Here is a 13316-nt window from a genome sequence, read left to right on the forward strand (position 1 = left end):
GAAGTCTGGTTTTGAGACTTGTTTACATGCCTTCTCATTTCAAAGGGGAAGGTGGGGGAAAGCATGTGCGCTGCTGGTGCCTGCACAGCTTACGTCCTCCTTGCTGGTGGTGGTGGTATGGCTGCCTGGAAGTGAACCATTTTTCTTAAATGCATCTCCACCCATCCTTCTTTTTTGTGTTTTCACTCACGTGGAGGGAGGGAGGAGAAGAGAGTACTGAATATCACTGAGACGCAGGGAAAGTAAAGAGTGTGGCCAGTTGCAGCTGTGACTTCCATCAGCGACAACACCATCTGCCTCCAGTGCTGAGTGAGAAGCTCTGCCTTCCTGTGCTGTTAGAGCTCATCCCAGTCATCCAAGTTCTGTTTTCTGCCACAGAGAGTACTGGGAACCAAGACTTGCTCTTGGTGGTCCTTGTATTTCTCCCCATGGGTATCATCAGTAATTCTGCCCTGCATGTGGAGGACAGAGCAGAGGTTGGTCACCTCCTTTTGAAAAGTGGCGCATAGTAATACCCTAAGTGTTGTTTGCCACGTCATGCCCATTGTAGCCCCTCAGCTCTACTGCTGTCCCATGGACAGCACACAGATACATGACACATGAACAAGCAGGATTAGCCCTGTGCCTGTCAAACTCTGTTAGTTTGAAGGTTGTATACTTTTCATGTGTCAGTCAATGATATTCTTCTTTTGATAGTTTATTCTCAACCATTTACAAATATGAAAATCATTGTTTTGCAGTCAAGTTCATGACATCTTTGAGGCTTTCTTCTCCTAGTTTTGGTCCTTCTCTCCAAGTTGGTTTTCCTGTTGGTTTATTAGTCTTTACTCATGGAGAGGCTTTCTTTAGATGTTTTGTGGGACTTGGTTGTGCTCATTGTGAAGAGAGGGGCATTGACAAGGCGATTGGGAACTCTGGGAGTTGTTCTGGGTGTAGTACTGCATGTCTCACCATATGGGGACTTGGTTGGCACTTTGTGGGGGCGATCAGCACTTGTGTCCATCAGCTTTCTGTTACTGTAGCAAAGTACCCAAGATGATCAACTTATAAAGAGAGAGAGTTGGAACTAAGGGTGTAGCTCAATGGTGGAGTGCTTGTCTCGCCTGCTTAAGGTGGTGGGGTTCCATCTCCAGCATTGCAAAAGAGAGATGGCTGGGCTGGGGGACATCAGTCCATCATTGGTTTGCTCTATTGTCTTTGGGCACAGTCATGAAGCAGCACAATCAGGAATGTGGTTTGTTGTGTGTAGGGTGTGGGTGGTATGTATATTATGCTGTGTGTTATGTGTATGTAGAGTGTATATGTGGTATGAATGTGGGTATGAAGTGTGTTTGTGTGTTTGTGACTCAGCTGTGCATGTGATCTTATGGCTCACCTGGGGATGCAGGAAGTGGATGTGGTTCTGAGCTATCTCCTCTGGGGGAAGGAGGGAAGGGTAAGTTTTTGCACTTGGCCCTGTTGGATGATAAGCTTTGGTGGGCTTTGTGCCCAGTGCATTGCAGGGTAAGGAGAGTCCTCAGCATGGCTCTCTTTTGGAGCTGACTGCTCCTTACACCAAGGTGGGGTGGTAATGAGGGTGGTCACTCGTGGCCAAGGGTCTCCTTGATGCTGCCAAGTCAGAATTAGAGCCACAGCAACCTGAGTTCACCTCTCAGCCCTCACTCACCAGGTGATCTACTTTCAGGCTGCATGGGTGTAGCTGCTTGGTGATGTGAGAATTCCATGAGCAGGTGTGTGAGGGGTTTGGTTAACTACCTGCCATGTTCTCAGTGCTCAGAGAGTGGTTGCTGGTTTTAGTTTTATTTTCAGGGTTGATGACAAGGATGGTCATGAAAGGAGTGGTCTCAAGATTCACACAAGCCTGGCTTGGGGCTAGTCAAACTGCCTTTTCAAGTTGGCTTTGTTTTCCCATCAGGATATGGCCAGCTGAGATCTTGCTCCCAGGAAACCCCATCCCTATAGTCTTTTTACTGAGAAAGCTGATTTTCAGCCAACCTCACAGAGAACAGCAGTTATGGGGCTGAGCACCCAGGGACTCACCCAGTCATTAAACAGCTGGAATGGTGGGGGCATGGATACTGGTTGCTATGGTGTGGATTTGTGATGTCTCCTAAAACTCATGTGGTAAAGGCTGGATAGCCATCTGATGGGGTTTGGGGGAAGTGACTGAATTATGAGGGCTCTAATTTCATCAAGTGGGTGAATCCATTGATAAGATCTTAATGTGATAGCATTACTGGGGGTGATGGAACCAGAAAGTGGGGCCTAATTGAAGGAAATTGGTCACTGGGCCACAGACTTGGGGACTATCTTGGGGCCCTGCCCCTTCCTCACTGGCTCTCTTTGCCTCTCTGCTTCCTGGTTGTGAGGAGATAGGTAGATTTGCTCTCCTGTACCCATGTTTCTACCTCAATGCAAGCCTATAAACAATGGAACTAGCTGAAGGTGGACTGAATCCTTTGAAACCTCACGAGCCCAAACAAATCTTGCTTTCTTTAAGCTGTTTTTCTCTGGTATTTTGTCACAGTGATGGAAACCTGACCAACACACATGCAGCCATGGACTCTAATTCAGAATGGTTCTGTCTTTTGCCTCCCAGGGTGACAAGTTTCCCACAGTAACCCTGAAAATATTTTCCTTTTGTAAGTGAAGAGAAAGGGCTAGATAATTAAAAGGGAAATCTTCGGGCAATTCATTTTCATTCCTGCCTGCATTCATTTTTCATTTTGTAGCTGTGTGGATATTGAGTTCATCTGAATCTGGAGATTCTGTTTCTGAATAATACTGAAGGCTGACCACACAGAACTAACTAAGATTTAGTTGCAAAGTTCAGGATTGAGGATAAAATTGTCAGCTCTACCAGGCGCAGATTCATTCATGAAAATCAGTGGTACTTCCAGAAGTGCTGGGACCGTCTTCTGGATCAGGGAGTTTACTGGGAAGTTTGGACCCCATAAGGATAGATGCCTTGACCATGTTAGCTCTCTACTCTGCCTCAAACATCCCAGGGGTCCCATTGGGTGTGTGCATGCAGGAATATTTATAAGTTGGGGGGAACAAGCCTTCAAGAGCTGGCATTCATTCTGGGCCAAATAGGGCCCAGTTTGTCCTGACATCCCCTGGATGGCCCAGGCTTGCCTCTGCCAGTTGTGGCCATTTGTCCTGGGCCTTCTGCAGTCTGGTCTCAACTTCTACTATGTGGCCCAGGAATAGGCTCTCCAGTGGAAATGTGCCCAAGCATTGAGTTTTGTGGTCTGGTGGCTATCTAACTCCTGTAACTAAGGCAGTGGCCAGAGGGGTGAAGAAACAGTTTATTAGTCACTTTTCTATTGTTGGGACAAAAATACCTGACATACACACCTTAAAGGAGAAAAAGTTTATAGTGGCTCACGGTTTCAGATTCTTCAGTTTATGGTTGGCTGACTCCAAGGCAGAAACATCATGGAGGAAGGATGTGGTAGAGGAAAGCTATAGTTGCTGGGAAGCAGATCAGGGGAAGAGACAGACAGAAGATGTATTCTTCAAAGATGTGCCCCAGAGACCTAGTTCTTCCCATCTCCTAAGCGCCTATTCAGCTGTGAACTCTCAGTGGACTTATCCAATGATGACATTAGTGCCCTCAGTACATGAGTCTTTGGGGGAACATTTCATATTAAATAGCACATAGCTAGAATGGCCATCTCAGGACAGTAAGTGCCCATGGCAGCCAGGATGTTAGCCATCGCCTGACTCAGCACTGGTTCCCGATTTGTCCTGGAGTGGGGTCTGTCCACTTCTTCCTCTTTTTTTGGCCAAGGTTAATCCCCTTGGTAGCCCCAGGAATGTTCTCTTCATCATCAACTTCAAGGGAGACCCTTAGCCCCCGGTGACCACCCTCATTATAACTCCACCTTAGTGTAAGAAGCAGTTAAACTACTAAAAAGAGCCATGCTAAGGACTCCCTTTACCTTGCAATGCATGGAGCACAAAGCCCATTGAAGCTTATCATCCAATGGGGCCTTGTGCAGACAACTCACTCTTCCCTCTCTCCCCAAGAGGAGATAGCTCAGAACCACATCCACTTCCTGGATCCCCAGGAGTCGAAGAAGTTGGAATCAGGAAACAGGGCACTTTCAGTCATTGTTGCTTCTTACAATAAAAAATGTGTCCATGGCAAATAAAACAACACATGGAAGTTGGCTTGGTGGAAAATTCTGGATCCAATGAGGATTTCCAATGGAATGTTACAATCTGCTTGCCAGACGATGATTTCAGAGTCATTGAAAAGGAGACTTCAAAAATATTTTGATTTGCTTCATTTGGGGCTTTCTAAACATTTACTGTTTAAAATCATTGAGATTAATGATTAAAAATGCTGTTTATTTCTGACAACTTATGTTTGGTGTATACTTGCCATTTATAAATGTTCAACAAAACCAGCGTCTTGTGGCACTTTAGTGATGTTTGTAATTGCTGTTATTGATTGATCTGATGATTCCAGTGTCTAAGTCACAGGAGGATGGTGTGAAGCTCCTAAAGGGAAGGGTGATGTACTCAGAAGGGCATACAAGCTGAGAATAACAGGGCACGAGTCCATCTCTCTCCTTTCCACTGGGCAACCTCTAACAGTTTCTGGTGAATTTCATTGTTAGTAGATGGAGAAAACCAGCCCTAAATTAAATCTAAACATTCCAGTCAACCTGGCCTCTCAGGCTAACACCATCTCCAAGAAGCAGATAACACGCTGATGTACTTACGGGGTCCCCTGTAGCAACAGAGTTGCCATGGAAACACATTGTAACTTGTGGAGAGGAAGCAAGTGAGAACGAGCAGAAAGAGTGCACAGGAATTTCTCATTGAAATAATTATAGTCATTCTCAGTGTGTTTAAGAAATGAATGCTCTGTGACTTAAAAAGAAAAACATCTTTTCAAAGCGTGTTTGTGACAGTCTTGTGTTCCAAAGAGTTTAGCTCAAAGGTTTATTGTTTTAAACTTAAAGCATATTGTATTTTTTGAAAAACATATTTGGAGGTATTTGGAGACCAATTATTTTTTTCTTGCTTGCAGGGATTCATGTGCACTTCAATGTTTATTCAGATATGAAAATCCTGCACAGGGAACAGGTCATATATGTGAGACACAAAGGCTGTGTGTAACAATTTTTATAACAGGTTTATTTAAAATTTGATGGAATTTTGTGTTGATTAAATAAAATGACTGTGTGCCATTCAAATTTTTGTTCAAATACTATGTATTGTGAAGTAATGTTCTGTCGTTTATCCCAGCATAGGTTGATCCTATCAGTGCTATAACTTCTGAACATCTAGTCATTTAAGAAATTCTATGGCGGCTATGAAAGATTTTGTTTACATTCAGAAAGCTTCTGGTGCTGGTTTGAATCAGAACTAGAAGAACAATAAAAATGGCAGTTAACAAATCGTTCCTTTCTTGCAGAGTAATCTAATAAAAGGTGAAAGATGTAGATGCATTCCTGATAGGCTTTTAGAAATATTGTAAAAAAAGTCTAAAATAAAAATGAAGACTGCCCAGAAATCTCACCTCTGAGGTATAACCACATTAAGCTTTTGTCATCCTTTCCTAAAGTCCTTATTTTCGGCTTTTGTGTTGTTTTTGGTATTCTAGTTTTCTGTATGGTTGATTAACACCATCCATGTTTGGACCACACCAGCCCTACTTCTGTCTTTGCCTCTGCGACTCCATTTGGAGTTTTGGGGGAGCTCAAACCCACCTCTCGATCTTAGCTCCCAAAGCGTCCTTCTTCCTGCTTCCCTCTTTTTTGTCTAGGGAGCATCTATCTACCAACTTGGGTAGTAACAGCAGAAATTATAAGGGCAGACTGAATGCCTTTCTTTCCGTGAAATTCACCCGGCCGGAACAGATTTGGACTTGTGAAGAAGTGGAGGTAAGACCATTCTGGATGGGAGTGGCCACAGGGAGATAGCGACTGAATTCCACTTGGGGTACGCACAGGCCACCTCTGGCTCTGGCCTGACCCCCTGAACTGTGGTCATCTCACAGTCCACTATCTGTTGTCCCTAGTGTGCACTTCGTTCATACTTGGCAAGAACCCAGTAAACAGAAGGAGGGCTTTAACCTTTTTGTCCTTTTTTTAATTTAAAAAATTTTATTTTTAATAATACATGTTTGCAAGTACATAATGATTACATTGTGGGGAGTTGGTGCATAAGTCCCCTCCATCTCTATTTCCTCCGACTCATGGTCCCCTTCACACTTGCAAAAGATCTATCTTCCTGTTTCCTATTACCTATTCTGTACTTTTAAAATATCACTATCCTTTCCCCTGACATTCTTCAAGAAAGAGCTGGAAGCCTGCAATACTCAGTTTAAATTTGAAACTAGGTACATGTATGGCTGGGTTTGAAGATGGTTTGTCTCCTCTGAAGCTCATGTTGAAATTTCACACTTATTAGGAGGCATTAGGTGGTGGGATCAAGTGAGACCTTTAAGAGGTGATTGAGGATTTGCCTACATGAATGGAATAATCATGTGCTTAATGAATTAATGGAGAAAAGGCATCATCTGGAAAGTGGGTCTGCTGTACTATTTGTTAAAAAGCCATGCTCCCTGTCTCTCACCCCGTGATATTATGCGGCTCCCTGGGACTCTGCCAACAAAAAGGCCATCTCAGATATAGCTTCTTGACCTTGGACCAGAACTGTGAGCAATCCCCTCCTACAGGTTTTCTTATAACTTACCCACTCTGTGGTAATGTTATTGGTAACATCAAATGAACTCTGACAAGTATGAGTATTTTCAAAAATCAAAATGAAATTTCTAGTTTCCTTGAGGCACAGAAAGGCAAATGTTTCTTATTGTCTGTCTCAAGGAATAGGGTAGGGTGGTGAAAAATACAGTTAATGTCTGTTACTTGGTAATTTAGAAAGTGATTTTGATTCACTGTTCTCATTAAAAAAACAGTTTTGAGGGGAATAGAATTGTTACTCTAATTTTATAAATAGAGAAAAATAAGATTTGGAATGGTGAAGAAATGGGACATGCCCACCTGGGGAGGGGCAGATGGGCAGTGACATACCATTAACTGTGGAATAGCTGGTCTTCTGGAAAGCAAACCCTGATGGACAGCTCATGTTTGTCAATTTCTGTGGTGCAAATGCTCCACTATGACCAATTAAAAACTATTAATGACAACATGAAGCTCACAAAATACCTGAAAATTTAACAGCTGGCTCCTGTGAGCTGGAATAGCTGCTTTGCAAAAAATTTGAGTTCTGTGTTGGTTTTTTGTCCTGAATGCCTCCTCTGACATTTCATGGACAGGGAAAATTTAGGGGTAATAATATACATCTAGAGGAGGCAATGTAGAGGTGTGTTAGTTGGCTTTCCATTGCTGTTACAAAATACCTATAACAAACAGCTTAAAAGGAAAGGGTTGTTTTAGTTCACAGTTTTGGAAGTTTCAGACCATGGTCAACTGGCTCAAGGTGGAAGGACATGGTGGAGGAAAGTTGCTTACTACATGGTGGTTAGGAAGCAGAGAGAAATTGAGTCAGAGAGAAAGGGTCAGGGACAAAATATACCCTTCAAAGGCACACCCCTCGTTACCTGGGTCATCCAATTAGGCCCCACCTCCCAATAAGCTCAATGAGCTGTGAACTCATCAATGGATTAACCCACTGATGAAGTTAGGGCCCTCATATTCCAATTGCTTCCCCAAAGTCCATCAGCTGGTAACACAACATTCAAGACAATGATCCTTTTGGGAGGACATCCTCAATCCTAATCATAAGAAGGTGCTTGAAATTGATAGGAAAATTTGCATTAGATATACACTGCACAGATCAGTATTTCCTGAGCCTTGGAGTGCTTATTTCTACTTGCATTCTAAGGCTGAGAATTGGTTCATTTACTTGAGTTGTGTTGATATTATTTTGAACAATGCCAATAACGTATTTGTGTTAGGCTTCAGTTTGCATCAGTGCAGCTGAATTTCTCATATTCCTAGGAGATTACTTGTATCCTGAGAGGGGGAAGGACAAGAGCTGGACTCTGGTGTGGTTCTTGTGACAAGATTTCTGACTACATTGAGCTACTGTCTGTCCACATTTGGCATGATGAGTACGTTGCTAGGGAGACAACCAGTGGAAGGGAGGATGTGGAAGTCATTTTACAGAGTTTCATAGGCTGGAAATGTCTGTATATCCTGTGGGCAGCAGGGCCTCTGCCATTATGGAGTGATGTGAGTGACCAACTGCTGTGACTGTGGTGACTCCGATGCATAGATGAGGGGAGGTTAGGATGGATGTTTTGCCAGGGAAAGCCCCAATTCTTCCCATGGAGGATTCAGTGCACCAACTCCCCAAAGCTTTGACACTTCAAATCATATTTGGGTACTTTGAAGTCATTTTTAGCCTAATATCTGCTATTTTATGAAGAACACAGTAGTGTATTAGTTATGTTTCTTTAGAGGAACAGAGTAAAGGAGATGGGAGCTTCAGAACAAGAGGGGTCAAGGATGCAGCACCAGTTGATGGTTGAAGGCTTGAAAGCTCACTGTACATTATGGTTTATATTTAGATGTCTTTCTAAAGCCTCACAAACTCATAGGTGGGGCTTGAGGAGGTGACTGAATCATGAGGGCCATGATATTCATTGGTGGATTAGTCCACTGATGAGTTCATAGCTAAATGTGATTTGGGAGGTGAAGCCTGGTTGGAGGAGGTGGCTCACTGGGAGCAAGGCCTGGGAGGGCCTATCTCCTACCCTCTTCCCCTGATCTCTCTCTTCCTGCTTCTTGCTGCCATGCCAGGAACTCTTTCTCCTCTGCTCACCCCTCTGCCATGCTGGCCTGCCTTGGCACCAGCCAACTATGGACTGAAACCTCTATAAACTATGAACCAAAACAAACTTTTCCTCCTTTAAGTTGAGGGTGTCGGGTATTATGTCTCAGCAACAAGAAAGTAACTAAGACACGGTAGTTTGCTGGTCTGAGTCTGCATTGGAAGGCTGAGGAAACGGAAGACTGATATTCAAAGGCAATGGTAAAGATTGGTGCTCATGAAAAATGGGCAAACTTTCTTTTTCTTTCCCATTTTGTTCTGCCCCAGCTATAAACCTATTTGTGGGTGCCACCCTCATCCAGGATAGGTCTTCCCTCCTACTCTGAGTTTGCTGACTTACATGTCAGTCATCCATAGACACACCCAAAACTATGCTTTGCTAATCTGCTAGGTGGTTCTTACTTAAGTCAAGTTGGCATATCACAATTAATGGTCACAGGTAGTAAATGCTTGCATTTCCATTTTCAGTTAACTTGAGCCCAGACAGGTTTGGCTTCATGACTGCAGCCTACACATCTGTATGTGCTTCTTTTGGAGAAATAAATAGTTGTTTTAGGAGTTCTCGTAACACTGTACAGCAGACTGCACCCAAAGTTAGTTTTGTGGGAACACAGTGGTTGTGTTTGCCAAGGCTCTCCAGAGACAGAACCAAAAGGAGAGATGTATAGCTGCTCCTTGGCTGATGGAGGGGCTACCTCCTAGCAAACCTATCATAACTTGAAAGCACTGTAGGTTGAAAATGCATTTAATAAACCCAACCGATGAAACAGAATTGCCTAATCTGGCTTAAACATGCTCAGAACACATACAATAGACTATGGCTTGGCAAAATCCTCTTACACAATGCCACTTTCAAAATAAAGTATAGGCTCTGTTCTATAATTTATTGAATACTGTACTGAAAGTGAAAAGCAGAATGGTTGTATGGATATACCTTCCCAGCCTTGCACATTTGAACCATCTTAAGCCAGGACCATGTGAGTATACATTTAGCAATGCACCACATAACAATGGTTTGGTCAACAATAAACCCATAGATGACGGTGGTCTTATGAAAGTATAATGGAGCTGAACAATTTCTATCCCATAATGACACTGTGGCCATTGTAACATCACAGTGCAACACATGTGTAAACAAATCTATTGTGGTGCCAAACTTAGAGAAATCGAGCACATACAGTTTTGTTCAGCAGAGAGTACTTGATAGTGATAAGTGATCTATATCATACATATATATATCATATATATATACACATGTATATTTTGATTAATTTTATTGGTACATTTCAAGTATACAATATAATGATGTTCATCATAATGTTCATCATTATGTAATCTATCTTGCTTCTTATATTTTCCCCATTCCCCTGCCCTCCATTCAACCAACCCTCCCTATTTACAAAGACTTTGTTTCCAGATATTCATTTTCACATATTAATTCCATTCCCAGCACAGAATAGGTGAGGAACTCCCAGCACACAAGAGAAGGATTCAGGGCTGCCATACCCCTGCCCCCCCACCATGAGCCCAGTGCACAAGAGGAGGCTTCTGGGCTGCCACACCCCTCCCCCCTCAAGCACAGAGGAGGTGAGACGCCCAGGTGGCAGCAGCGATACCCCTCTCATTGAAATGAGAAGACAAGTAAACAAGTTTCAAAACCAGACTTTCAGATCACCTAAAACAACCCCAAAGGGAAACAACGTGGAACATTGTGATACTAAACCACCTGGACTCCCTGAACTGGCAACAAAAGAGGATCTGGAAAAAATGAAAACAGAAATAATTTCTCAGATAACAGCAAAGATTGTGCCCATACTGCAAGATATGATTAATAAATCTAGAGAGGACACAGGTAAAAAAAATAGAGGAGCTGAGGAACATGATGGAATCCCAACATAGGAAAAAAATGGAATCCATAAAACAGATGCAAACAGATTTCCAGAAGATTAAAAACTCCATCAAAAGTCTGCGCAGCAGGATGAGCCAATGTGAGGCAGAATTTCAGATATAGAAGAAAAGATTGCATTTAATGAGCAGGAAAAGACAAATTTCTTTAAAATTGTAAGGGGCCATGAGAAATCAATCCAGCAGCTGCTAGATGATGCAAACAAGAATAACATGACTGATCGGAGTCAATGAAAAAACAGGAGAGAGTACAGATGACATTAAAAAAACTGTTCACAGAAGTGATGACAGAAAACTTCCCAAGCAGTGGAAAATAACTTGACCTACAGATAAGTGAGGCATATAGGACTCCAAGTAGCTGTGATAAAAAAAAAATTCACTTAGGCATATAATAGTTAAGATTCCAGAAACCCAACAGAAGAACAAAATTCTACAAGCAGTTAGAGAAAAGAAACAAATCACATACAAAGGAAAGCCCATCAGAATCACAGCAGACTTCTCTTTTTTTGGTATTAAATTCTTTTATTGGTACATTGTAGGTATACAACACAATTACATTTCTCATTGGGAATTGTACCTTTACATAATGCATCTTGGTTCTTATTTATTCCCCATTCCTAGCCCTCCCTTCATGCCCTCCACCCTTCCCTATTTACAAAGACTTTATTTCCATTTTTTCCATTTCTCATCATTTTTCCTTTCCCTTCTTTCCTTTCCCCTGCCCCTCCCACTACCCCTACCCCTTTGGACATTTTCTTCCTATTTTACATTATTGATTATTCATTCTAATCATTGGTACATTTTAGGTATACAATATAATGACATTCATCATTGGAAATTTGCACCTTTACATAGTCTCTCTTGGTTCTTATTTTTCACCCTTGCCCAGCCCTCCCTTCAACCCCTGCAGTCCTCCTGATTTACAAAGATTTTGTTCCTATTTTTCCATTTTCTCATATTAAATCCATTCCCTTCTATCCTTTCCCCTAGCCCTCCCACTTCCTTCCCCTTTGCCCCTTTTCTTCCTATTTCACATGACCTATTATACATTTAGTCCTTATTTACACTTTCAGTTTCTCACACCAGAGAACCTATTCGGTATTTACACATGTGTCCTATTTATTTCACTTAAGAGTATCACCTCAATGTGCATCCACTTAGCTATAAATGTCTCTAATTTCTCATTTTTTATGGCTGAGTAGTACTCCATTTTATTTAAAAAACCACATTTTCTTTATCCAGTCTCCAGTTGATGGGCATTTGGGCTGTTTCCAAGTTTTAGCTATTACAAACTGTGCTGCTATGAACATGGGTGCACATATATCACTGTGGTATGATTCTTTTAATTCTTTGGGGAAGATCCCCAGCAGTGGAATAGTGGGGTCAAATGGGACTTCCAGTCCTAGTTCTTTGAGGTATCTCCATACTGATTTCCACAGTGGTTGCACCAGTCTACACTCCCACCAGCAGTGGAGCAGGGTTCCTCTTTCCCCACAGCCCCACCAGCATTGGTTATTGGTCCATTTCATTATAGCAGCCATTCTTTCTGGAGTGAAGTTGAATCTCAGCGTTGTTTTCATTTGCATCTCTCGAATGACCAGTGATGTTGAACATTTTTTCATGTATTTATTTGCTATTTCTACTTCTTTGTCTGAGAAATGTCTGTTCATTTCAGATGCCCATTTTCAGACTGGGCCTTTACATTTAGGAGGTCTGATCTTTTTAAGTTCTTTATAGATTCTAGATAGTAGACCTTTGTCTGAGGAAGAACAGGTGAAGATTTTTTCCCACATTGTGGGTTGTCTCTTCACACTGCTGGTGGTTTCTCTTGCTGTGCAGAAGTCTTTTATTAAGAAGAGATCCCACTTGTTGATTGTTTGTGCTAGTTCATGGGCAACTGAGATTGTGTTCATAAAATCTTTTCCTACACCGGTGTCTTCAAGAGTTCTACCTAACCTCTGTTCCAACTGGTTCAGAGTTTCTATTTTAATATTTAGATCTTTAATCCATTTTGATTTTAGTTTAGTGCATAGTGAGAGATACAGGTCTAGTTTTAATCTTTGGCAAGTTGAAGCCCAATTTTCCCAGCACCATTTATTAAAGAGGCTATCTTTCCTGTAGTGAGGGTGTTTGGCTCCTTTGTTGAAGATGAGATGGCTGAGTGTGTCTGGCGTTGTTTCTGCATCTTCTAATCTGTTCCACTGGTCCTCAAGTCTGTTTCTTTGCCAGTACCATGCTGTTTTATCACAATAGCTTTGTAGTATAGTTGCAGGTTCAGGATTGTGATAATCCCAGCCATGTTTCTGTTACCTAGAATTGCTTTTGCTATTCTGGGTCTTTTCTTGTTCCAAATGTATTTTTGGATTGTTTTCTCGAGGTCTATGAAGTATGCTGCTGAGATCTCAATTGGAATTGCATTAAATCTATATAGCAGTTTTGGAAATATGGCCATTTTCACTATATTATTCCTTCCTGCCCAGGAGCAAGGGATGTCTGTCCATTTTCTGATATCATCTTCAATCTCTCTTTTCAGAGTGCCATAGTTTTCAGAGAAGAGGTCTTTGATTTCTTTCTTTAGGTTGATTCCTAGG

The sequence above is a fragment of the Heterocephalus glaber genome, unplaced genomic scaffold, assembly GCF_053883595.1.
Source record: "Heterocephalus glaber isolate CG9 unplaced genomic scaffold, H.glaber_assembly_v1.0 deba00000621, whole genome shotgun sequence".
Taxonomy (NCBI): Eukaryota; Metazoa; Chordata; class Mammalia; order Rodentia; family Bathyergidae; genus Heterocephalus; species Heterocephalus glaber.